This window comes from Rhineura floridana, chromosome 2, assembly GCF_030035675.1.
Source record: "Rhineura floridana isolate rRhiFlo1 chromosome 2, rRhiFlo1.hap2, whole genome shotgun sequence".
Taxonomy (NCBI): Eukaryota; Metazoa; Chordata; class Lepidosauria; order Squamata; family Rhineuridae; genus Rhineura; species Rhineura floridana.
In genome coordinates this window covers 102,887,347-102,912,852 of record NC_084481.1, presented here as the reverse complement: position 1 = coordinate 102,912,852, position 25,506 = coordinate 102,887,347, and the positions used below count along the sequence as shown (strand labels likewise).

Below are 25,506 nucleotides of genomic sequence, written 5' to 3'. Positions count from 1 at the left end.
GGAAGAGGACCCACCCATATAGGAGGCCCATGGAGAACATTGGGGCCAACCCTTCCCCCCCAAAAAAGAAAAATCTAGAGCTGGTACTATGTGTTCCTAAGGGCACTGTTTGCAAGAATAAAATTTTTAAACCCCCCAGAAACAACAAGCACAAGAAAGAAATAAGTGAACGTTTCTACGAGAGCTAAACTCAGAGTTGGAGACCAAATTAATCCCTTCCTTTATCCTCTTGCATTTGACAAAGGGCAAATTGGCAGCTGGTATATGCAGTCTTGCCTGAACCTGTGTGTGCTGCATGATAGTTACAAACATTAATTGGAGTTTCAGCTGAGTATGATACAGCCTGACCGAGAAAGAAAATAAAACGTTCCAACACCCCAACAAAGGATTTGGGATTGCTGGGATTATATATGGTTTGCTCCTGGGTGGAGATTAGAGTCCTCATTCATGACCCCCCCCCACTCCTCTTTAAGCACACAGCTGCCAGGATCTTTTCAGGCCCCCTCCCCCTTTGCTCTGTGGGAAGGGTTTCTCTGCCCTTCCTGCTAGGGCTATATGAGCACATCCTGTGAGAAAAATGAGATGATACGATGCAAAGGGACCCTGTGTAGGCACCGCCACAGCTCCCAGCCTTCAATGCGATGGATTGGCAGCTGGTGCAGAAGAACCTCCCTGTCCCACCCGTGTCATATGGAGGTGTCTCTACCTAGCTCATGCCTAACCTCTACTGGAGTCAATGGAATGAAGGACTTGGAGCAGAGGAGGAGGGCCTAGAGCTAGAGTTACCAGGTCTCCATTTTTTGGGCGGAGTCTCTGGTTTTTTGGGGGGCCTTCCGGCTAGCACCCCTTAATCTCCAGACGCTCTGATTCAATTTAAAAAAAAATTAAGTTTCTAGGTGGTCTGGTTCCCGAGATATACACCAAAACATCAGCCGCCCCCCCGCAACTGTTTAATCTATTTAACTGATATGACGCTGAAGTTGGTTCCTAGTTCCCAGTTCCTTATTTGCTTGAAAGTTCAAAACACTAAAAAAGAAGAAGAGTTGACAACTACAGCAACTTCAAACCAAACCTAACATGTCTCTGAACTCCAAATTATGTTGGGGTACCCTGTATGATATATCACTGTGATCGGGGGACTCTCCACGTCAAGAATAACAATACATTTATGCAATCAAAATCATCAGGCTTCTGATATTATCATAAATACATAATGATGTCATAAAATCATAAAAAATAAATAACTGGGGGTGCCCACCCCAAACTCTGCTCTGGGACAGGACAAATCATATACCCCAGGAAAGGGGAGGGCGTCCTCTACGAGATGCCACTGCATCCCGCCTGGCCCAGAGCTTCTGTTGGGTGCAGGGCACGGATGAGAGCATCTATGCAAAACCAAAGCAGAGAAAAACATACAGGAAAAAATAACTAACTGGGGGTGCCCACCCCAAACTCTGCTCTGGGACAGGACAAATCATATACCCCAGGAAAGAGGAGGGTGTCCTCTACGAGATGCCACTGCATCCCACCTGGCCCAGAGCTTCTACTGGGTGCAGGGCACAGAAGAGGGCATCTATGCAAAATCAAAATGGACAAAAACACATAGAAAAAAATAAGTAACTGGGGGTGCTCACCCCAAACTCTGCTCTGGGCCAGTACAAATCATATACCCCAGGAAAGGGGAGGGTTTTCTCTATGAGATACCACTGCGTCCCGCCTGGCCCAGAGCTTCTGCTGGGCTCAGGGCACGGAGCAGAGCATCTATGCAAAATCAAAGCAGACCAAAACATACAGGAAAAAATAAGTAACTGGGGGTGCCCACCCCAAACTCTGCTCTGGGACAGGACAAATCATATACCCCACAAAAGGGGAGGGTGTCCTCTACGAGATGTCAGTGCATCCCGTCCAGCCCATAGCTTCTGCTGGGCACCGGGCATGCACGGGTGCATCAATGCAAAATCAAAATGGACAAAAACACAGAAAAAAATAAGTAACTGGTGGTACCCACCCCAAAATCTGCTCTGGGACAGGACAAATCATATACCCCAGGAAAGGGGAGGGTGTCCTCTACGAGATGCCACTGCATCCCACCTGGCCCAGAGCTTCTGCTGGGCGCAGGGCACAGAAGAGGGCATCTATACAAAATCAAAGCAGAAAAAGACATACAGGAAAAATAAGTAACTGGGGGTACCCACCCCAAAATCTGCTCTGGGACAGCACAAATCATACACCCCATGAAAGGGGAGGGTGTCCTCTATGAGATGCCACTGCGTTCTGCCTGGCCCAGAGCTTCTGCTGGGCTCAGGGGAAGGATGAGGGCATCTATGCAGACAGAAAGGGTAGAGAATCTCCTTACCCTTACTCATTTCTCAGACCTCTTTCTGAAGTGAAAGGTAAAATCTGTAAAGAAGTTTGGAGCAGCCACATTAAAAGATTAGGGCAGGGCATTCCAGGCAGGGGGTTGCCAACCCTGCTTGGATATGGATGTCTTTGCAAAGGATCCCTAGTCAAGCTTTACCAACAGCACAATCCAAACTATACTCAGAAGTAAGTCCTGTTGAGTTCTATGGGGGCTTAGTCCCTTAGTACGTGTGTTTAGAATTGCAGCCTTCAGGGGCATCCATCTTTACTCCCGAATGCTCCCATGTAACATCTCCACAACACTAGGCTCCTTTCTTCCTACAGTGGCCTTCTGGTGACTGGCTTGGCCTGAAGGCACTTAAACCCTTCTTGCCGAAAGCAAGTAGGCTAGATTAAATGTTCCCTACCCAGGCTCCATCTTTTAGCTAAGATATCTAGCTTAATTTCCAGTCAGATATTTTTTTTAATTGTACACTCCAAGCAACTGTGGTTGATGCTTAATGTATCAATGAGATCACTCGGGCCCGCCCTGTGACATCTCTTGGGCCTGCCCCTAAAATCTCCGGTTTTGGGATGCTTCTGACCTGGCAACCCTACCTACAGCAGCCTTGGATGGGGATTCTTTGGGCTACACGAGTCCTTTCCTTCTCTGCTGTAAGGCTTTTTTATTTATTTATATTCCACCCTTCCTCCCAGCTGGAGCCCAGGGCAGCAAACAAAAGCACTAAAAACACTTTAAAACATCATAAAACAGATTTTAATATATATATGTTTTAAAACATTTTTCTTAAAACCTTTAAAAACACCTTTAAAAGAAAGAAAGAAAGAAAGAAAGAAAGAAAGAGAAAAGATTAAAAAACTTATTAAAAAGCAATTCCAACACAGATGCAGAGTGTAGTGATCTGCTGGGTATATAAGGGGTGAGACGGTCTTTCAGGTATCCTGGTCCCAATCTGTATAGGACTTTGTACACCAAAACTAGAACTTTGAACTTAGCGCAGTAGCTAATAGGTAGCCAGTGCAATTCTTTCAGCAGTGGGGTGACATGCTGGCAATACCCTGCCCCAGTGAGCAGTCTCACTGCTGCATTTTGCACCAGCTGCACCTTCCGGACCAACTTCAAGGGCAGCCCCACATGGAACGCATTATAGTAATTCAGCCTGGAGTTTACCAGTGCATGGACAACAATGGTCAGGCTATCCCGGTCCAGAAACGGCCACAGGTGTCTTACCAGCGGAAGCTAGTAAAAGGCACTCCTAGCCACTGAGGTCACCTGGGCCTCTAGTGACAAAGATGGATCCAGGAGCACCCCCAGACTACGGACCTGCTCTTTCAGAAGGAGTACGACCCCATCCAAAGCAGGCAACTGACCAATTATCCGAACTCGGAAAACAGCAACTCACAGTGTCTCCGTCTTGCTGGGATTCAGACTCAGTTTATTGGCCCTCATCCAGCCCCCCACTGAGTCCAGGCACCGGTCCAGGGCTTGCACGCCCTCTCCTGATTCAGATGTTACAGAGAAATAGAGCTGGGTATCATCAGCAAACTGCTGACACCTCGCCCCAAAGCTCCTGATGTCCCCGCTCCCAAAGGCTTCACATAGATGTTAAACAGCATTGGAGACAAGATGGTACCCTGCAGCACCCCACAACACAACTGCCAGGGGGCCAAAAGACAATCGCCCAATGTTATTCTCTGAAAACAACCCTGGAGATAGGATTGGAACCACAGTAAAACAGTGCCTCCAATACCCATCTCACCATGTCGGCCCAAAATGATACCATGGTCAAATGCTGTCAACAGATCAAGTAAGAATAACAGGGTTGCACTCCCCCTGTCCTCCCAATAAAGGTCATCCATTAGGGTGACCAAGGCCGATTCAGTCCCATAACCAGGCCTGAACCCAGATTGGAATGAGTCAAGATAATCTGTTTCATCCAAGAGTACTTGCAATTCATGCGCCACAACCCTCTCAATCACCTTCCCTAAGAAGGGGATATTTGTGACTGGTTGGTAGTTGTCGCAAACCAATGGGTCCAGGGTGGCCTTTTTCAGGAGCTGTCGGCTCACCGCCTCTTTTAGGGTGGCTGGAAGCACTCCGTTCTGAAATGATGCTTTGACTACACCCTGGATCGGCTTGGTCAAACCCCCTCGGTAAGTTTTAATAAGCCAAGAAGGGCAAGGGTCAAGAGGACATGTTGCTGGCTGCATCGTAGAAGCACCTTGTCCAAGTCATCAGGCCACATCAACTGAAACGGTTCCCAAGAGGTTGCAACAGACGTTGCACTGGACCCTCACTGGGGATTACAGTAGATGTGGAGGGGACATCAAGATTGCAATGGAGGTGAGCAACTTTACCCTCAAAGTGCCTTGCAAACAACTCACAGTGGGCCTCCGAAGGGTCTAAAACTCCATTTCCTGGAGTTGATGTCAACAGACCCTGGACCCTGACAATATGGAAAAGCTCCACTGGATGGCTACTTGAGGATGTGATGGTGGCAGAGACCTGGACCTTCTTCACTGCCCTCACCGCCACACAGTAAGCACAGTTATGATGCTTTACATGTGCCTGATCTAGCCATCATCCAGTCTGTTTCATTGCCCTTAGCTCACTGGTGTACCAAGCTGCAAACCGGGCTCCACAATGCCAGAGAGGGTGCTCAGGGGCAGCCATGTCAAGAGCCCAACAAGCCTTGCTGTTCCACAGCATGGCAAGGGCTTTAACAGAGTCGCCTGCTCTATCTAGTGGGAACTCTCCCAGGGCATTCAGGAATCCTGTGGATTCCATTAGTATCCAAGGGTGGACTGTCTTAATCTTTCCACCACCCCTGGAGGGAAGGATTGGAGCCATAAGTCTAAACTTCACCAGGAAGTGATCTGACCATGACTATGGGGTGACATCCACCCCCATATCTCCAGACCACCCCTTCCTCCATCTGGAGCAAAAACCAATTCAAGGGTGTGTCCTGCCCTATGTGGCAGGCCAGTGACAACTTCAGACAGCCCCTTGGTCATCATGGAGGCCATGAAGTCCCAAGCTGGAACACTAGAGGCAGCCTCAGCATGGATGTTGAAATCATCCAGCACTATCGTTCTGGGCTCCTCCAATACCACAGCTACGATGGCTTCCACCAGCTCAGTCAGAAAAGCTGCCGGGCAGCAGGGTGGAGGGTACACCAGCAGCAACCCTGGTTTACTGTCTCCTTGGCCAGACACCAGGTGCAGGCCCTCACAGCCAGCTTCATAACAGAGTTGTTTCCTGATGACAGAGATAGAAGTTCTGTAGACCACAGCAACTCCTCCCCCGGTCCCTGCAGCCTGTGCTGGTGTTGTACTCAGTATCCAGGGTGGGAAAAGCTGGGTCAGATCAACTCCTCCCAGCTCACCCACCCAGGTCTCGGTAATGCACTCCAAATCAGCACCTTCATCCACAATCAAATCATGGATGAGTATGGTCTTTTTGTATACTGATCTGGTGTTAAACAACACACACAGGCCAATGGGCACCACAAATGAGCAACGAGGAACCCATCCATGAGATGAGTGGGAGCGAGGAACAAGGCACAGATAGCCTTGCCCTCATCTTCTATGGTAGTTCACCACCTCCCCATTGGTATACCTCCTGCTACCCCTGAACATTGAAACTGGGGTGGCATCACCCATGTTCTTCCTTACTAAGACTCCTCCTAAACACCTGATATGGACTAGATTGGTTAAAAAAAATAGCAGGGGATAGTGCCCTCGCTCTCAGGACCTCCTAAATGGCAACCCTGCTAGCAACAAACCCACTGCCCAAGGGCAGTCAGGCTTTTATGCCCCCTTAACCAGCCAGGAGCTGATGCAAGAGGCTGCAAGATTGACTGCAGCCTCTCTCTGGAGTCAGGGTCAGGCAGGGGGTCCCAGTCCTTGCAGCACTAACCAGGGACTTCAGCTGTCTCAAGAGACAGCGACCCAGAGGAGCAAGCAAGCAAGCACCCAGATGCTCAGATACTCACTCCCAGGGCAGGTCTTCTCCAGTCCCCCAGTGCTGAAGCTGTTCCCTTCTAGAGCAAACAGAGGATGTTATTACACCCTTAAAACACACCGGAGGCCTCAGACCATATGGGGAGAGGCTGAGAACACCCTGGAAGACTGTGCTGGGCTATGCTTATCCTATCTGCTATGTAGTCTCCCGGACACCTAGTGGGCTGCAGTATTGCCACCTCTTTGCCACGCTACAGGCCTCAGAGCATGCCCAGAGGCCTTGGCATGATGGGCTTTTCTCTGTACATTTTCAGAGTGGATTGTATAAAATGCATTCTCAGTGCCACAATCCACTGCACAGTTTGGGCTGAGCATAAGCTGTGTGACCCCCTGAACAGAGAAACAGAGAATTTCCTGGAAATGATTATAACTGTTGTGTAATAAGGAAGACTGGAACTCAGTGTTCCAGTTGCTGCTCCCAAACAAAGGGAGGAATAAAGCAGGCCAACACATGCTGAAATTCAGGAATGTTTACAGAAATATTTCCTTTTTGATATCTGATACATCAAGCCTAGGATTCTGGTAAACTGTCTAAGCTATTATCATCAGCATCCGCAGGATTTATTCCAGAGGGGGGAGAAGTAGTGCTTCCAACAAACATGTATATATACATAACAGAGCCAGAGGTCTACTGCTTCTGGAAGATCTGTTGGCCCACCAGTGGAGAGGTCTGAGAAAACCTGGCCTCTGAGAAACCTGAATTCCAGGTCTTCTCCTCCTTCATTTTTCAAAGGGTAGACCTGGCATCCAGACAACATTCCATTCACTGCTGGCTCTCTTAGGGCTCATCCAAACGGAGCGGGATATTCCACGTTTTCCATATTCGGTTTGTCATCTGAGTCACTTTGCCTGTTATTCACTCTTTCCTGATAAAAAAACCCACGTTATTTTGTGCCCACACATGCAGCAGCAGGAAGATCCCTATATTCTTTTCACTTTTTCCCAGCTCCTCCTGTAAGACTACCCCCTATCAGCCAATTGGTCCACAAAAAATGATGTGTGCTCCTCTCCCCCTTCACTCACAACAGCCCTTAAGCAACTGCACTGCTGCTACAGTCAACTTCACAGCTGCCCTTGCATACCCTTAAAAATCCCCAAACACCAGGATACCAACACTGGACTACTCTCAGAGTTGTCGCACACTACTCAAACTTTGTCCTCCCCTCAGCAAGGTGGGTATAACAACATTGGTTACTTTGCAGGGCTGATGTATCCCACTCTCTCAGCCGCAGCCTTGCCTCCTGAAATATGGATATAATAATGATGGCCTTTATTTGCATTGGCATTAGCAGAGGAATTTCTAAAATGTTTACAGATTCAGGGGTTGGGAGGAGGAAATCACTTTTTTGTTCTGGTATAAGGCCCGAGTTAGAAAGAAAATGAACTCCTGCTTTTGCTGCTGCCTTTCGTTTCTGAGTTGACAAACTACTCTCCAGTCACAGCAACTCTAGGATTCTGGGTACCTTAATTGTTTTTATGGGGCAGCAACCACTTCTTCACCAGGAAAGACCAGAATTAGAGAGGCTTAAAAACAAAGTGAGATGTTCCTTCTCTAGACGATGGACGTTTCGTCTCTAGCCTTCCTTTTGGTAATTTATCTCTAGGAAACCTCCAGCCCAAGGGCATCATTAGATCTATTAATGAGTTACCAGAGTGAGTCAGACAGCTGTTTCCCACATTTCCTTGTATTCTGTCCATTTTATTTATTTATTTATTTAATTTTATTTATAAACCGCCCATAGCCAATGGCTCCCTGGGCGGTGTACAACACACAATAATACAATAAATGAACAAAATCACAGATAAATCTACAAATTCATAATAACATAGCTAAAACATTAAAACAGTAAAATACATAGAAATATATTAAAATGCCTGGGAGAATAGGAAGGTTTTAGCCTGGCGCTGAAAGGATAGCAGTGTAGGCGCCAGGCGTACCTCCTCGGGGAGACTGTTCCACAATTCGGGGGCCACCACCGAAAAGGCGTTAGATCTTGTCATTACCCTCCAAGCCTCTCGGTGAGACAGTACTTGGAGGAGGGCCTTAGATGTCGAACGAAGTGTACGGGTAGGTTCATAGCAGGAGAGGCGTTCCATCAGATATTGCGGGCCCATCACCACGTGTACAGGCATCCTGAAAAAAGGTCATGTTCTGCTCACGTGGTGATTCTCCCGGCATGCTGTCTCCGTGGAGTTGATCGTGTGAGCAATTCGTTTTTCTCCCCGGGGACAGCCTGAGCCTTGTTGTAGCAGCAGCAGCAGCAGCCACTCAGAAATGGGCTGAAGGAAACGTCAGTTGCTGGAGCCACGGAGCAGGAAAGAGGAATAAAGCTCAAATGGAGGCAAGCGCAAGAAAGAGGGAAGGGAGACCAGCCTGAAGCAACGAATGAGTTTGAGAGAAGGAAAGAGGCAGAAAACGGGGGGGGGGGGAGCTTTGAAGGACTCACTGCAATTTTTAAAAAGTCTACTCAGGAGTAAGTCCCATTGAGTGCAGTGCTTCTGTGTGCTGACAGTGATTGAGTTTGAGGAAAGGAAGGAGAGAAAATGGGGGAGAGGGAAAGTTTTGGAGAATTCACATTTGAATGTTAAAAAGGGCTACTCAGAAGTAAATCCCACTGAGTTCAGTGGGGCTTACTCCCAGGTAAATGGCTTTTTAATATGTTCTTAAACTTTTTCTTTTTTTAAAAAAGATGCTTTTTAAAGCTTTTAAAATGTTTGTAAAGATATTTTAATATATTTTAAAGTCTGTTTTTATGATGTTTTAAAGTGTTTTTGGTGCTTTTGCTTGCCGCCCTGGGCTCCTACTGGGAGGAAGGGTGGGATATAAATCAAATAAAAAATAAACTTCATTCACCCAACCCAAAATTCAGAATCATGCCTCTTTAAGCTGTTTTGCAACTGTTTATTCTTGCTTTATGGTTACTGGATTTTAAATGGCTTTATTTCTTGTTGTGAGTTGCCTTGGCTTCCAATCACCAACCCCACCTCACAAGGTTGTTGGAAAGACTCTATACAAACACACACACTGCAGATGTAAAAATACATATAGCCTATATAATAGTTTATTGTCAAACCAGTTGGTCATTGCAGATTGTTCCTAGAGATTGGATATATTAGGGAACATTTGTAAAGAATCTGTTGCCAGCAGCTAAACACTTCTTGCTTCTCATGACCCTTGTGCAGAAGTCTGAGGCTACTGTTTCGCCAGCTAAGGAGCTATTCCAGATCAGGGGATCAGTCAACCTGACGCTGGCAAGCAGAAGCCCATTGAATCAAATGCAGCAACACCAGGACCCATAGAAATGGAACCAGGATCCTTATGGGCAACTTTCCCTGGGCCTGAAGAACTGAGTGTCTCCCAAACTATCTTGCCAGTCCAACAGTGCATAAGAACCTAAGAAGAGCCCTACTGGATCAGGCCAATGGCCCACCTAATCTAGCATTCTGTTCTGACAGTGGCCAACCAGATACCCATGGGAAACCCACAAGCAAAACAGGATTACAACAGCACTCTTCATACCTGTGATGCCCAGCAACTGGTATTCAGGGGGGAGAAGAGAGCCATCATTACCAGTAGCCACTGATAGCCTTATCCCCCATGAATTTGTCCAATCCTCTTTTAAAGCCATGCAGATTTATGGACATCACTACCTCTTGTGAGAGCAAATTCCAAAGTTCAGCTATGCATTTTGTAAAGCATTCTATTTGTCTGTGCTGAATCTCCCATCATTTTGTTTCATTGGATGGCCCCGAGGTCTTTATAAGAGAGGGACCACACCAGGAGGGAGGTCATCGAGCACAGGAGAACATGGAGCATAGAAATGTCCTGCCAGAGAGCTGACCCCATTAAAAGACTCTAGTTCTCCCAAAAGAGGTGGAGCCCAGGAGGGGTGGACTGCAGCCAGTGACTCAAAAGGCCTCCATTCGCTTCCAACCACAATTGCCTATTTAGTGATTTTCTCACTAAATCTGGTGTTTTTAGGTGTGCATCTGGTGGATAATTTTCCTGTCTAGTGGCTATCAGGAAATCTAGTGGATGTCAAACATTTTATGATCAGAATCTGTTGGTTTTTATAAATACTTCAACGTCATAATTTTTTTATCTATTATGTATTTCATGAAACTGTCTAGCCAAAATGTAGCCTTTAAAAAAATTATTTTCATTTTCTTGTATTTTTCATTGTTCGCATTTCTGTTCCTATGTATAGTATCTAAAGTGCTACTTGACTATTGTTTCGTTTCTGCTGTAAGCAGGGCTGGTTCTAAAAGGCAGCCAGGTTGGGCACTGGCCCAAGGGCCCCGGAGCTAAAGGAACCCGAGGGCCCCCCTGCTCCCCTTCTGCGATCCATGCCCCCCCACGCCCCCCACTTACCTGTCAGCCGGCTTTTTAGCATTGCCCTTAATGAAGATGGCGGCTGCAGCTTCCCTAAGGTACTGAAGCCGCTGCCGCCATCTTAGTTGATGGCAGAGATGTGCGCATGTAGCACGCACGTGTGCCATCAACAAAGATGGCGGCGGAGGCTTCATTCCCCTTAGGGAAACTGTGGCCGCCATCTTCATTAAGGGCAATGGTAAAGACTAGACAGGTAGGGGGGCCGTGGGGGGGCAGGGGGCCATGCGCGCACACATACACACGTACGCGCACACCCACCAGGGGGCCAGGGCAAGCTGATGCCCAAGGGCCCCCACATGCCTGGAGCCAGCCCTGGCTGTAAGCCATGGCTGGTTGGCTATGTCTTTGATTGAGAGGATACCAGAGTAATGTTCCCAATAAGCCAGTGACAGAAAAAAGGAATTTTAAGTTAAGTCTCCAGATCTTCTGGTGTGCTTGTTTTTCAACGGTATAAAGATATGGAGGTTCTTGCCAATTGGCTTAGTGAGAAGGAAAATGTGCAGGCAATATTGTACTCAATCATCTAGCCTAGACATCACCAACTCCTCCTCACAAACCACAGCCAACTCCCACAGACTTGAGCAGGGGAGACATGATGATTAGGAACTATAAACCTCAGAAATAAGTGGCATGAGCATGCACAGAGGACACCTGCCTCACCAATGAGGAACATCTGTATTTAATAAGGTGAGGTACCCCTAGTATAAACAGTACATCTTATAATCATCACAGGAAGAGCCTGCGGGATCAAGCCAAGGCCCATCCAGTCCAGCATCCTGTTCTCAGAGTAACCAACCAACCAAACACACACACACAGGCAGGATTTTTAAATCTACAAGAAACTCGAGTGCAAAACCTCCATACTTCTCTCAATCTAAAAGACAAACACACGTATTTATATCTGCAGTTCCAACCTTAAATACACACACCAACAGTTGCTAGGGGTTTTAAATTCCATTATCTACCTTGTTAAGCACTTTCTCATAAAAGTGTTTCACCATAACACAAAAATGTTATCAAATACAGCGTCTAGTACGTTGAGGTCAGATTGTGGTGGATTTGGGGCATGGGTCTGGTGGTGGTGGGAAATTTTGTTGGCAACACTGCCTACAACCTTTGTTGGACCAAGTTACTCACCAGCAGCTCTCCATAATGCTGTGACCACCAACCTGCCTTGTCATGTGGGCTCCTCCACAGGACCAGAAAAGCACAATTTCTGTGCTAGGGTAGAGTTAAACTTACACATTCAGTCTGGTTCTTATCATTATTTTGTTGATCTCCCAAGCTCAGCTTTGTTGAAAAGCTCTTCTTCTTGCCATATTTTTTCTGTGTGTGGCAACAATACATCACATGCTGCCTTGCTCACTCAAGACAAGTGAGACTTGCTCTCAAACAAGTATGTCAAAGACTGAAAACTGCTATGCTCTCATAGCTTCTTATTTGTATTATAGTAATGCAGTGTTTTTCAAACTGTGGGCCAAGTGTGCCTCAGTGCCACAGCTTTCCCAGTGCCTCCTTACTCGCCTGCCAAACTTCCTTGCCTTCTGGTTGGACTGACACCAGCACCAGCAGCTCCCACATACCAATACTTTTTAAAAGGAGACTACCTAGTGATATGTAATTATAATTTACACATAAGGCACACACAATTACAGCACACCTGCACATTTTCTTTGTGTGTACATACATGCTTTCTTGCATAGAGTCACATTCCGTAGCATTTAGAAGCTTACACAGAGTGGGAGAAAATCCTCAGAATCATAGAATAGTAGAGTTGGAAGGGGCCTATAAGGCCATCAAGTCCAACCCCCTGCTCAATGCAGGAATCCAAATCAAAGCATTCCCGACAGATGGCTGTCCAGCTGCCTCTTGAATGCCTCCAGTGTCGGAGAGCCCACTACCTCTCTAGGTAATTGGTTCCATTGTCGCTTGGCTCTAACAGTTAGGATGTTTTTCCTGATGTCCAGTCGAAATCTGGCTTCCTGCAACTTGAGCCCATTATTCTGTGTCCTGCACTCTAGGATGATCGATAAGAGATCCCGGCCCTCCTCTATGTGACAACCTTACAAGTACTTGAAGAGTGCTATCATATCTCCCCTCAGTCTTCTCTTCTCCACGCTAAGCATGCACAGTTCTTTCAGTCTCTCCTCATAGGGCTTTGTTTCCAGTCCCCTGATCATCTTTGTTGCCCTCCTCTGAACCTGTTCCAGTTTGTCTGCATCCTTCTTGAAGTGCGGAGTCCAGAACTGGATGCAGTATTCAAGATGAGACCTAACCAGTGCTGAATAGAGGGGAACTAGTACTTCATGCGATTTGGAAACTATACTTCTGTTAATGCAGCCTAATATAGCATTTGCCTTTTTTGCAGCCACATCACACTGTTGGCTCATATTCAGCTTGTGATCAATGACAATTCCAAAATCCTTCTCACATGTTGTACTGCTGAGCCAAGTATCCCCCATCTTATAACTGTGCGTTTGGTTTCTTTTTCCTAAATGTAGAACTTTGCATTTATCCCTGTTGAATGTATTCTGTTGTTTTCAGCCAAATGCTCCAGCCTATAAAGGTCCCTTTGAATTTTGTTTCTGTCTTCCACAGTATTAGCTATGCCCCCCAATTTTGTATCACCTGCAAATTTGATAAGCATACTTTGTACCTCCTCATCCAAGTTGTTAATTAAAATGTTAAAGAGCACTGGGCCCAGGACCGAGCCCTGTGGTACCCCACTCGTTACTTCCGCCCAGTTTGAGAAGGAACCATTGATAAGCACTCTTTCGGTACAATTCTGGAGCCAACTGTGGATCCATCTAATAGTTGTTCCATCCAGCCCACATTTAGCTAGCTTGCTAATCAGAATATCATGGGGCACTTTGTCAAAAGCTTTGCTGAAGTCGAGGTATATTATGTCCACAGCATTCTCACAGTCTACAAGGGAGGTTACCCGATCAAAAAATGAGATGAGTTTGGCAGGATTTGTTCTTCATAAATCCATGTTGGTTCCTAGTAATCACTGCATTGTTTTCAAGGTGCTTACAGATTGACTGCTTTATCATCTGCTCCAGAATTTTTCCAGGGATTGATGTTAGGCTGACTGGTCTGTAGTTCCCCGGTTCCTCCTTTTTACCCTTTTTGAAGATAGGGACAACATTAGCACTCCTCCAGTCATCTGGCACTTCACCGGTCCTCCATGATTTCGCAAAGATAATAGAGAGCGGTTCTGAGAGTTCTTCAGCCAGTTCCTTCAATACTCTAGGATGCAGTTTATCGGGCCCTGCTGATTTGAACTCATTCAAAGTGATTAGGTATTCCTTGACCATTTGTCTATCAATCTCAAGGTCCAGTCCTGACCCTTCTACTTCATGTTTCCCGGGAGGGTCATAGGCCTTTTTTTGGGAGAAGACTGAGCCAAAGTAGGAATCGAGCGCTTCTGCCTTTTCTTTGCCATCTGTTATCATTTTGCCATCCTCATTGAGTAGCTGTGCCACCATTTCTTTTCTCTGTCTTTTACTATGGACATACCTGAAGAAAGCTTTTTTGTTGCTTTTAGCATCCCTCGCTAGCCTCAGCTTATTCTCAGCTTTAGCCTTCCTGACACCATTCCGGCAATTCCGTGATACCTGCCTGTACTCTTTCTTTGTGGCCTGGCCTTCTTTCCACTTCCTGTATGTGTCCTTTTTTGTTTTCAGGTCATCTCTAAGAACTGGGAAGCTGACAGCAATAATGTAGAAGAGTGCTATTGACAAGCTTCACACAAGAAGCATCATGAGCTCCAACAAAGTTGTGAAGATTCCTACTGTGGAATTAAAAATTCCTAGGCCTCAAACTTTGTTTAAGACTTTGCAAGTACGAAGTGGGAGATGTGAAGATTGACACTGAAACATGCTAGAAGAATATGTCACAGGATATTCTGAGAAACTATTGATGCCCAACCTTCTAATCACAAAATAGATCAACATGTGTGCGTAGTGCTAGTTACTCAATTCCTAGTAGTTAAGATGTTTGTGTCATGATAAGAAAGCAACTTTCTTTGTGCTTCTGAAATAATGCAAAAAATGTGTGCTGAAAACTGCTTGGAACAGGGAAATTTGGGCTCACATGGAGCCTCCATGTCTGTCTAAATTTCTCTCCAAGCAGCCGCTTGCTTTATTTTGTTTTGCTTTCAATAAAGTGCCTCTTGCAAGATCTGATTTAAACACAATGTTTTCTTCCTTACTTCCTGGTGGTCCCAAGTGCCTTCAGAGATCCAGCATGTCTCTTATGTTTGAAAACCAGTTGGTGAGCCCATCCCCCTTTCACGGTTAGGGCTCTTATCAGCAGGCATACTCTTAAACTTGTTTATTTATACTCTCAACACTTAGCCCACCACTAAGCTATATTACCACAGACTTGGCAACCCTCCTTCCTCCTTGGTAATGCTTTCCATGCTCTTTTATTCGACTGTAAGTTCTCCTCCCTTAATTCACCACAGGTGATGCTCTTTTCCCTTGCTCCTATTTCAGTTGGTATCTTATTTCTGTCTCTGGATACCTTCACTTATTTTTGCCTATTGACTACTTGGCTCTCTGCTTGTTTCTCCTCCTCCATTTCATGCTCCCTCACACATTCACACTTCCTTCTTGGTGGCTGGCACCTACATTTGGGGGTGTCTCTTGCCCTGCCTTTACCTTCTGTGGGGTTCAGTGACACTGTGTTTTCCTGTGCTCTCTCTGCAATGTCACTTGTGGTCTGACTAGCTCACCTTCCGGCTGGACACTGCCAGCATGTTGGCATGCTGAAGAAGAAGCCTACCTCTTCACACAAATGTTTTATTTGGAGTGAGGAATGTTTTAAAAAGCTAAGAAAAAAACACAGAAGCACAAACACAGTACAACAGGCTGGCGGGCCTCAGCTCTCACCCTACTATCAAGAATTCTGGCAGCAAAGCTCATAGTGCTGACGCAGAGTGACTATTCATGCCAGTAACAACTGAAGTCCACAGGAAGATAGAGTATGTCTCTGAAAACTTTCATTTGTTTGTTCATTATAGTGTGCTTCCTTTGACCTTGTGGGACCTAGACTGACAATCTTGTTCTGGATGAACAAAAAGGAACACAAGATAAAAGAATGGGCAAAAGGGAAAGTGCAACTATACTCAAAGGAGTCATACCTGAAGCTTCATCTTAATGGAAGCAGTCCTTAGAAACAAATAAAAGCTGCAGACACTAGTTGCTTCAAAAGCAGTCAGACTGTTTTCTCTGGCTGTATTTTGAAACAACTCTACCCACATCACCCTCCCCACTGCTAATTAGGACCAACCACAGCAAGTGTTGGGCCAATAACTCTGTCTGCCTGAGCCTCTAGCAAAGCATTTTCAATTCATTGGTCTGAATTGGCTTTGGTTGCCCCGACGGATGACCTTTATCAAGAGAAGAATGGGGGGAGTGTGACCCTATAATTCTTACTTGATCTCTCAGGCGGCTTTTGATACCATTGACCATGGTATCCTTCTGGGCCGACTTGGTGAAATGGGTATTGGAGGCACTGTTTTACAGTGGTTCCAATCCTATTTCCAAGGTCATTTTCTGAGAATAGCATTGGGTGATTGTCTTTTGGCCCCCTGGCAGTTGTGCTGTGGGGTGCTGCAGGGTACCATCTTGTCTCCCATGCTGTTTAGCATATATATTAACATCTATATGAAGCCCTTGGGAGCAGTCATCAGGAGATTTGGGGTGAGGTGTCAGCAGTTTGCTGATGATACCCAGCTCTATTTCTCTGTTGAATTGGGAAAGGCCATACAAGCCCTGGACTGGTGCTTGGACTCAGTGGTGGGCTGTATGAAGGCCAATAAACTGACTCTGAATCCTAGTAAGACAGAGGTGCTGTGGGATGGTGGTTCCCAAGTTCAAATAATTGGTCAGTTGCCTGCCTTGGATGGAGTGGTACTCCCTCTGAAAGAGCAGGTTCATAGTCTGGGGATGCTCCTGGATCCATCTTTGTCATTAGAGGTCCAGGTGACCTCAGTGGCTAGGAGCGCCTTTTACCAGCTTTGGATGTGGGAGTTTCAGGACCAAGATAACCTGACAACTGTTGTCCATGCACTGGTAACCTATAGGCTGGATTACTGTATTGCGCTCTATGTGGGGCTGCCCTTGAGGTTGGTCCGGAAGCTGCAGCTGGATGCAAAATGTGGTGGCGTGACTGCTCACTGGGGCAGGGTATCATCAACATGTCATCCACTGCTGAAAGAATTGCATGGGCCAAGTTCAAAGTTCTAGTTTTGGTGTACAAAGTCCTATACAGCTTTTGATCAGGATACCTGAAAGATCTTCTTACCCCTTATATACTCAATCGATCACTATGCTCTGCCAGTGAGGACCTCCGGCAGATACCATGTTATCAGGAGATCTGTTCTGCACAACATAGGAAACGAACATTTCGTGCATTGGCACGTGCCCTTTGGAATTCCCTCCCCTTAATTATTAGACAGGTGCTATTCTGTTATCTTTTTGGCATCTATTGAAGACCTTCCTCTTTCAACAAGCTTTTTAAACAGAGACTTTATCCCAGTCTGCATCTGTGTTGGAATTTCTTTTTAATATATTTTTAAAGCTTTTTTAAAAATATGTTTTTTGTTTTAATATGTTTTTAAAGATGTTTTGTTTTAATATATTTTAAAGTATGTTTTAAGATGTTTTAGAGTGTTTTTAGTGTTTTTGTTTGCCCGCTGAGGGAAGGGTGGGATATAAATTTAATTAATAAATAAATAAATTCGACACACCTGGAGTGGCAATAGGGCCAATGACCAACCAGATGTGAAGCCTGTGTGAAGCAGACTTCAAGGTAAAAACGCTGGACTCATTAGCTCACCTGGCCACTCTATTAGATTAACAAAAGACTCATCTGACCAGTGGAGAAGATTTCTCACCTCCAGGTGCAGGGTTCTAAATCAGAGGCTGGAAGTTGTAGAAATCATCTATCTCAACCGCCAAACCCATAACAATAAATTAAGTCAGATGCATAATCAGAGTACTGCATGGCTGTAAATGTGAAGAACCACAGGCTAATGCATACATTACTTACTAGTTCCATGCTGCACTGATAGTTCCCAGAGCGGGATAGGTAGTGATGGCATAGAAACGTTCCATGTCACCCACTCATTGAACATTGTTCTCCATTTCCATTTCCACTAATGTCAGTGTCGCATTCTGCACAGTTTGAATTGAAACCATAATATAAAGCAGGCCATAGGCTAGTACAGACTTATATACCAACTCACTAGGTAGCTACTGGTTACTAGGAATTCCATGCAGGAGTGAGCCCCCTGGTGAAGGAGGAACAAGTATATCCATCCTTCCTTCACTGGTCCACTTGGTTTTCATGCTAGGCACAGAGGAAAAAGTTCCTTCCAGCAATCAGCGATTGCTCTATCCTTCCTCTGCCAGTCTGTGTGAATGCAATTTTAAAAAAAACTAGTTTGCATTTCCATGCTGGCTGAAGCGAAAGGGACTTCTCTTCTTCAGCAGCCAGCATGGAAATGCAGACTACTACTTCTTAGTAGAAAGTTGGAAGACTCAGGACTGACAAAATGAAGTACTTCTTCAACTTGGATGACTTTAAAAGGATTAGGAAAGTTCATGGAGGGTATATCAAAGGTACTTAAAGATGTGAAGGCCTGGAAAATCTGATGAAAAAAATTGGGGGGGGGAGAGGATGGGGGGACTGTTCCTACCCCTCCAATCCCCCCCTTTTTCCTGGGTCTTAGACTACGACCTGGGAGATCAGGGTTTGAATCCCCACCTAGCCATGAAGCTCACTGGGTGACCTTGGGCCAGTCACTGCCTCTCAGCCTCATGAAAACCCTATTCATATGGTCGCCATAAGTCGGAATCGACTTGAAGGCAGTCCATTTCCATTTTTGCATCTCTACAAGCAGTATACATTTGAATGCCAATTGCTGGGGTCATGAGCGGAGAAGTGCTCCTGCACTTGTGTCCAGCCTTTAGGCTGGCCATTGTGAGGACAGGATGCTTGATGGGTCTTTGTTCTCTTCTTACTATCTAGGAGGTAGTAAAAGGTTTTGCAGCACAGTAATTTTGTGGGCTGATTTACAAGTTTGGCATGATTTACAAGTGGTAGCATGATGAGCAGACAAAAGTATTGGAATGGAACAAAAGGTCATGAAGCCCACATCCATGGACCAAGGAAAGAGCGCCAATCAATGCCTAAAAAATAAGCCTACACAGTCCAGAACATTTTGTGACATAAGCAGGGGGCAAATGAAGTGGAAAAAGGTGGCTGCAGAGTAGGGACGGGGGATATGTAGCCCTCCAGATATTGTTGGACTTCAGCTCTCATCAACACTAGCCAGCATGGGCAATGGCCAGGGATTATGGAAGTTGTAGTCCAACAACATCTGAAGGGCCACAGCTCTTCATTCCTGCTGAGGATCAAACTAAGGAGCAAGCAAAACCAGTAAATATGCTACAGAAGGAAAGCAACTAGTCTAGCAGGTCAACCTGAAGGGTTGAATACCACTTACCATGAAATCCCTATTCATAGGGTCGTCATAAGCCAGGATTGATTTGAAGGCAGTCCCATCCATCCATCCAACACCTTGAGTCCTACATTGAATAATATGTGTGTTTGGGATAATAGATTATCTGAAGCACTATTATTGTTATTATTAGTAGTAGTAGTAGTAGTCAGTCACAACAATTATATTTGAATATTTGACTGATAAAATTGCAGTCAAATACAGGAAGGAGAGGCATACCTTCAAGGGAGAATCTGCACCTAAGAGGTAGCGTTCAATCATTTCCTTGCTACCTATTTCCCCACCCCTTACAAAATGCCATTTATAATCATTTTTACTCAACTTAATTCTGAAATCAGAAGACTGGCTTAGGGGAAAAAATGGAGAGAGGGCATTTTCAGGGGGGAAATTGGATTAGCATACAAGGGATTAACACCCCTCCCCCCCACTTACCAAGTTCATACCTGTGGCATACACGGAGTTGGACATAGTTCCCCTCTCAGCTATCTTTGTCTGAGGAGCTATTAGGCTTTCTTTATGTTCTGTTGAGTCTTTGTTTAATTCTTTAAAGAGATTAAAGGCTGTCTCTATATGACTAAAATTCTGCAAATTACTTTTTTAAATATATCCATTTTAAGGTCTGACTTATTTGTTATTTTTTATCACCCGCTCTACGTTGGGCTGCCCTTGAAGACAGTTCGGAAACTACAGTTAGTCCAGAATGCAGCAGCCAGATTGTTGACGTGGACCAGAAGGTCCACTCATATAACACCTGTTCTGGCTCGTCTGCACTGGCTTCCTATTTGTTTCCGGGCTAAATTCAAAGTGCTGGTTTTGACCTATAAAGCCTTACACGGCATGGGACCGCAATACCTGGTGGAGCGCCTCTCCCAATATGAAACTACCCATACACTGCGCTCAACATCTAAGGCCCTCCTCCGAGTACCATCCCATCGAGAAGCTCGGAGGGTGGTGACTAGAAATAGGGCCTTTTCGGTTGTGGTCCCCGAATTGTGGAATGGTCTCTCTGATGAGGTGCGCCTGGCGCCAACGCTGCTATCTTTTTGGCGCCAGGTGAAAACCTTTTTATATTCCCAGGCATTTTAATGTGTACTATTAATATTTATTGATGTATTTTGCTGCTGCTTTGATTTTTGTTTATGTCTGTTTGGTTTGATTCCATTGTATTATTGTATTTATATATTTTTGATTGTTTTATTGTTATGTACACCGCCCAGAGAGCCCTTGGGCTTAGGGCGGTATATAAATTAAATTAAATAAATAAAAATAAATAAAAATAAGTCGGGATTGACTTGAAGGCAGTCCATTTTTCAGAGAGGTACAAAAGAGGCTCCCCCCCTTTATTTGTTGAGTGCAGCTTGTCATGTCAGTTGAAACTCCCTCTTTTACAGAACTGTTAAAGGTACCGAAGACTTGTTCTCTTTTGCATTTGACCACCTTAAATACTTCCACTGCAAAGCTAATAGCAGTTTCTTGAGGGTGATTCATACAGTATTAGTAAAATAGTTTAGGTAGTCAAGGATTGCCACAGTATTCTCTCAGTATGGCGCTTTGATAAAAATCAGACCTCCTCATCATCATTGCCTTAAAATCACATCCACACAACCCTACATTTGGGGGATATGATCATGGATCTCCCGTGTCATATGTGGTTTGGCTATAGGTTTTTCAAACTGGATGGAGAAGTTTATGCAGCAATTCAATAATATGAGAGAGTTCTTTCCCCAGCCTGGCCCTATGTTTGGCTTTGCAGCCCTCCCTGCTGATGGGAAACATTCTACTTTATAAACAATTTTCAGTTGTTTCTCTGTAAAAATGTATATTCTTTAAGGGAGGAATGGAGGGGATTAATTCTGAGCCAATTAAAATGTTTTTGGGTTCTGTGTAAATCACTTTCTTAAATGAGGCTAAAAACGATTTTTTCTTTGTCCTCAGATGGTAAACAAGGACAAGCTTATGCAAGCTTGGTTAGCTTTTTCAATGCAGACTTCTTAAGTCTAGGAGGAAGGTAACCTCTATGAAATGTGAGCACATGTAATCCCAGGACAAAGAAGCAGGAACAAGAATTTTATTTCATCCTGGCAAATACCAAAAGGTAAGGTTCAAAACTAGATATAAAATCTGAATCTCCCCTGCACTGTAGTCATATGCTATAATAGAGGGAAAACATCAGTAATTGCAAAAGTATGCCAGCTACCTGGCAGATGTAGATAAGTCAATGGGGCAAGAGGAAGGGGCTTCTGACTAGCTAATTAGAACTGGACAGACCATGCACAGTGTCAAACATCCTAAGCTAGGCAACTGCATCTCTCGTTGGCAACAAGCCAGATTTTCAGCAGGTCGGGTTTTTGGGTTGTTATGTTACAGATAATAACAATCATAGAATCATAGAGTTGGAAGGGGCCTTGTAGGCCATCGAGTCCAACCCCCTGCTCACAGCAGGAAGTCCACAGCTAGAGCATCTCCCGCAGATAGCTGTCCAGCCTCTGCTTGAAGACATCCAGCGAAGGGGATCCCACCACCTCCCTAGGCAGTCGGTTCCATTGCAGAACTGCCCTTACTGTCAAGAAGTTCCTTCTAATGTCCAATCTGAATCTACGCTCCTGCAGCTTAAAACCATTAGACCTAGTCCTACCCTCTGGGGCAGCAGTGAACAAATCTGTACCCTCCTCTATGTGACAGCCCTTCAGGTACTTAAAGAGTGCAATCATGTCACCCCTCAGCCTTCTCTTCGCCAGACTGAACATGCCAAGTTCCTTCAACCTTTCCTCATAAGACTTGTTCTCCATACCGGCAATCATCCTCATCGCCCTCCTCTGAACCCGCTCCAACTTGTCTATATCTTTCTTAAAATGAGGCGCCCAGAACTGAACGCAGTATTCCAGATGAGGCCTGACTAATGCAGAATATAGTGGGACTATTACTTCCCTCGACCTGGAAACTATACCTCTGTTTATGCAGCCCAAAACCGCGTTTGCCTTTTTTGCCGCAGCATCAGACTGCTGGGTCATGTTCAACTTGCGATCCACTACAATTCCAAGGTCCTTCGCACATGCACTACTGCTAAGCTGGGTATTTCCCATCCTGTACCCGTGCATTTTGTTTTTGTGGCCTAAATGCAGAATCCTGCATTTGTCTTTATTGAATGTCATTTTATTAATTTCAGCCCAATTTTCTAGTCTATCCAGGTCCCTTTGGATTTTATTCCTGTCTTCCATTGTGTTAGCTATCCCTCCCAGTTTTGTATCATCCGCAAACTTCATAAGGCTTCCCTCCACTCCATCATCTAAGTCATTGATAAAAATGTTGAAGAGTATCGGCCCCAGGACAGAACCCTGTGGCACTCCACTCGAGACCTCCTTCCAGTCCGAAGCAGAGCCACCGACGACCACTCTTTGAGTATGGTTTTTCAACCAGTTGTGAATCCACCTGACAGTATTTCCATGTAGTCCGCATTTGACTAGTTTGCTAATCAAAAGGTCGTGGGGGACTTTGTCAAACGCCTTGCTGAAATCTAGATAGATGACATCTACAGCATTTCCACCATCTACTAAGCTAGTGACCCGATCAAAAAAAGAGATGAGATTTGTTTGACAGGATTTATTCTTGACAACCCATGCTGGCTCCTTCTAATCACAGCATTGTCATCTAGATAGTTGCCAATGGACTCTTTTATTATCTGTTCTAATATCTTTCCCGGTATTGAAGTCAGACTGACCGGCCTGTAATTCCCTGGATCTTCCTTTTTACCCTTTTTAAAGAGCGGGACGACGTTTGCCCGTCTCCAATCTTCCGGCACCTCTCCCGTTCTCCAGGATTTCTCAAAGATGATGGCAAGAGGTTCCGAGAGTACATCTGCAAGTTCCTTCAATACTCTGGGATGCAGTTCATCAGGTCCTGGAGATTTGAACTCATTTAGGTTAACTAGGTATTTCCTGACTATCTCCTTATCAATCTCGAACTGCAATCCCGACCCCTTACTGAGATTGCTACCGATGCAAGGTTGCACACTGTTCCCTTTTTGGGAGAAAACGGAGGCGAAATAGGTGTTGAGCAGTTCTGCCTTTTCCTTGTTATCTGTCAACATTTTGCCATCCTCATTGAGCAGCAGTCCCACCGTTTCCTTGGTCTTTCTCTTGCTTCGAACATATCTGAAAACCCCCTTTTTGTTGTTCCTCGCTTCCCTCGCCAGCCTCAGCTCATTCTGGGTTTTAGCTTTCCTTACGCTATTCCTGCAAGCCCGAGCCGCTCGTTGGTACTCTTCCTTGGTGATGCGCCCTTCCTTCCATTCTTTATACATGCTCTTTTTTACTTTTACCTCCTCCACCAGACTTCCGTGTAGCCACATTGGCTTTTTCCGATGTCTTCCATTTTTCTTCCTCTTTGGAATTGTTTGCGATTGCACTTTTTGTAATACGTTCTTCATGAACTCCCACGCTTCTTGGGCTCCTTTTTTCTTTAGTCTATCTAGCCACGGGATCCTACCCATCATTTCCCTGAGCTTGCTAAAATCGGCTTTCCTGAAATCCAAGGTCCATGTTTGACTATCTTCTTCTTTGGCTTTCCCCAGAACCCCAAATTCCAGCATTACGTGGTCACTTTCCCCCAAGGTACCGACCGCTTTAATTCCCGTGACCAATTCGTCCGTGTTAGTTAAGATCAGGTCCAGGATTGCCGATCCCCTTGTTCCTTCTTCTACTTTTTGAAAGAGGAAATTATCAGCAAGGCCCATCAGGAATTTGTTGGAGGCTTTGTGCTTCGCAGAGTTTGTCTCCCAGCAGATATCCGGGTAGTTGAAGTCCCCCATCCCTACTACTTCTTGCCTCCTTGAGATTTCAGAGATTTGTTTGAGAAAGGCCTCGTCTACCACCTCTTCTTGGCCAGGGGGTCTGTAGTAGACACCTACTACCATGTCGGTTTTATTTGTTTCTCCATTTATTTTTACCCAAATGGTCTCTACCGGACCCCTTTGTTCGCTCTCTAGGATTTCCATAGAGGTGTATTGGTCTTTGACGTATAACGCTACTCCCCCTCCTTTTCTGTTGCTTCTATTCTTTCTGTAGAGTTTATATCCTGGAATGGCTATATTCCAATCATGGGAGTCATCCCACCAAGTTTCTGTTATCCCTATGAAGTCATATTTGCCTTGATGCACTAAGAGTTCAAGCTCCCCTTGCTTGTTTCCCAAGCTCCGCGCGTTGGTATATAGACACCAGAAGTCTCTTTTGTCCCGATTGGATTTCTCCGTTAATATACCGTGAGCTTTGCCGTGCATCCCTTTCTCCCTCCCAGTGTCTGCTGTACCCTTCAAATCGTTGCGTTTACAACCCGCTGTCTTTGGATCGATATTTAAGCTATCATCTCCATCCCCCAGAGGCTTTAGTTTAAAGCCCTCTTGATGAGTTTTGCCATACTTCTGCCAAAGAGATTCTTCCCAGTCCTCGTGAGGTGCAGCCCATCTCCTGCCAACAGTCCCCCCTCCAAGAAGCTTAGACCATGGTCCCAGAATCCAAACCTCTCCCGTCGACACCATCTGTGCAACCAGTCATTGACCTGCAATATCTTCCTTTCCCTTTGTAGTCCTCTATCCTTCACAGGAAGAATTGACGAGAAGACCACCTGCGCCCCCAAATCCTTGACCTTCCTACCCAGAGCCTCATAGTCCGAGGTGATCTGTTCCAAGGTGTTTTTGGCCATGTCGTTCATGCCCACATGGATGAGGAGAAAGGGGTACCTATCTTGTTTCCCAATGAGCCTCCCAATCCACAGCTTACTTCCTGGAGAGGCATGGGAATAGAAAAGTGTGACACTGAGTATGTGCCAGACCAGAGTGTACAAAATACAACATGCATACAAAGAAGTTAAAACAACAAAGAGTATTGTGGTACCTTAAAAAATATTAGCACATTAATGTTAGCATAAGCTTTCATGGCCTAGACACTTCATCAAGTGCATCAAGTATTATCCTGAATTACAAGCACACATACATTGTTTGGGGGGTATATGTGTTTGTAAGCAGTGAGCTCAGAAGGAAAGGAAATGCATAGAAGTACAGACACTAATAATGATGTAATTAGCAATGGTAATTCACAAAACAGTTGTTGATCACATAGGCACCTTGGCATTGGTAGGCCTATTAACATGCATAACATGCTAAAAATCCTTCTTCTTGGTTCAATCCACAAGAGTTATCTTG

The 25,506-nt window shown here is 45.3% G+C and overlaps 1 long non-coding RNA gene across 1 annotated transcript in view; it reads right to left on the bottom strand.

Annotated features, from left to right (window-relative positions):
- The window catches only part of LOC133376921 (uncharacterized), a 120,618-nt gene that overhangs the window by 52,719 nt on the left and 42,393 nt on the right, over nt 1–25,506 (bottom strand). The gene's annotated exons all lie outside the window — the stretch shown is intronic.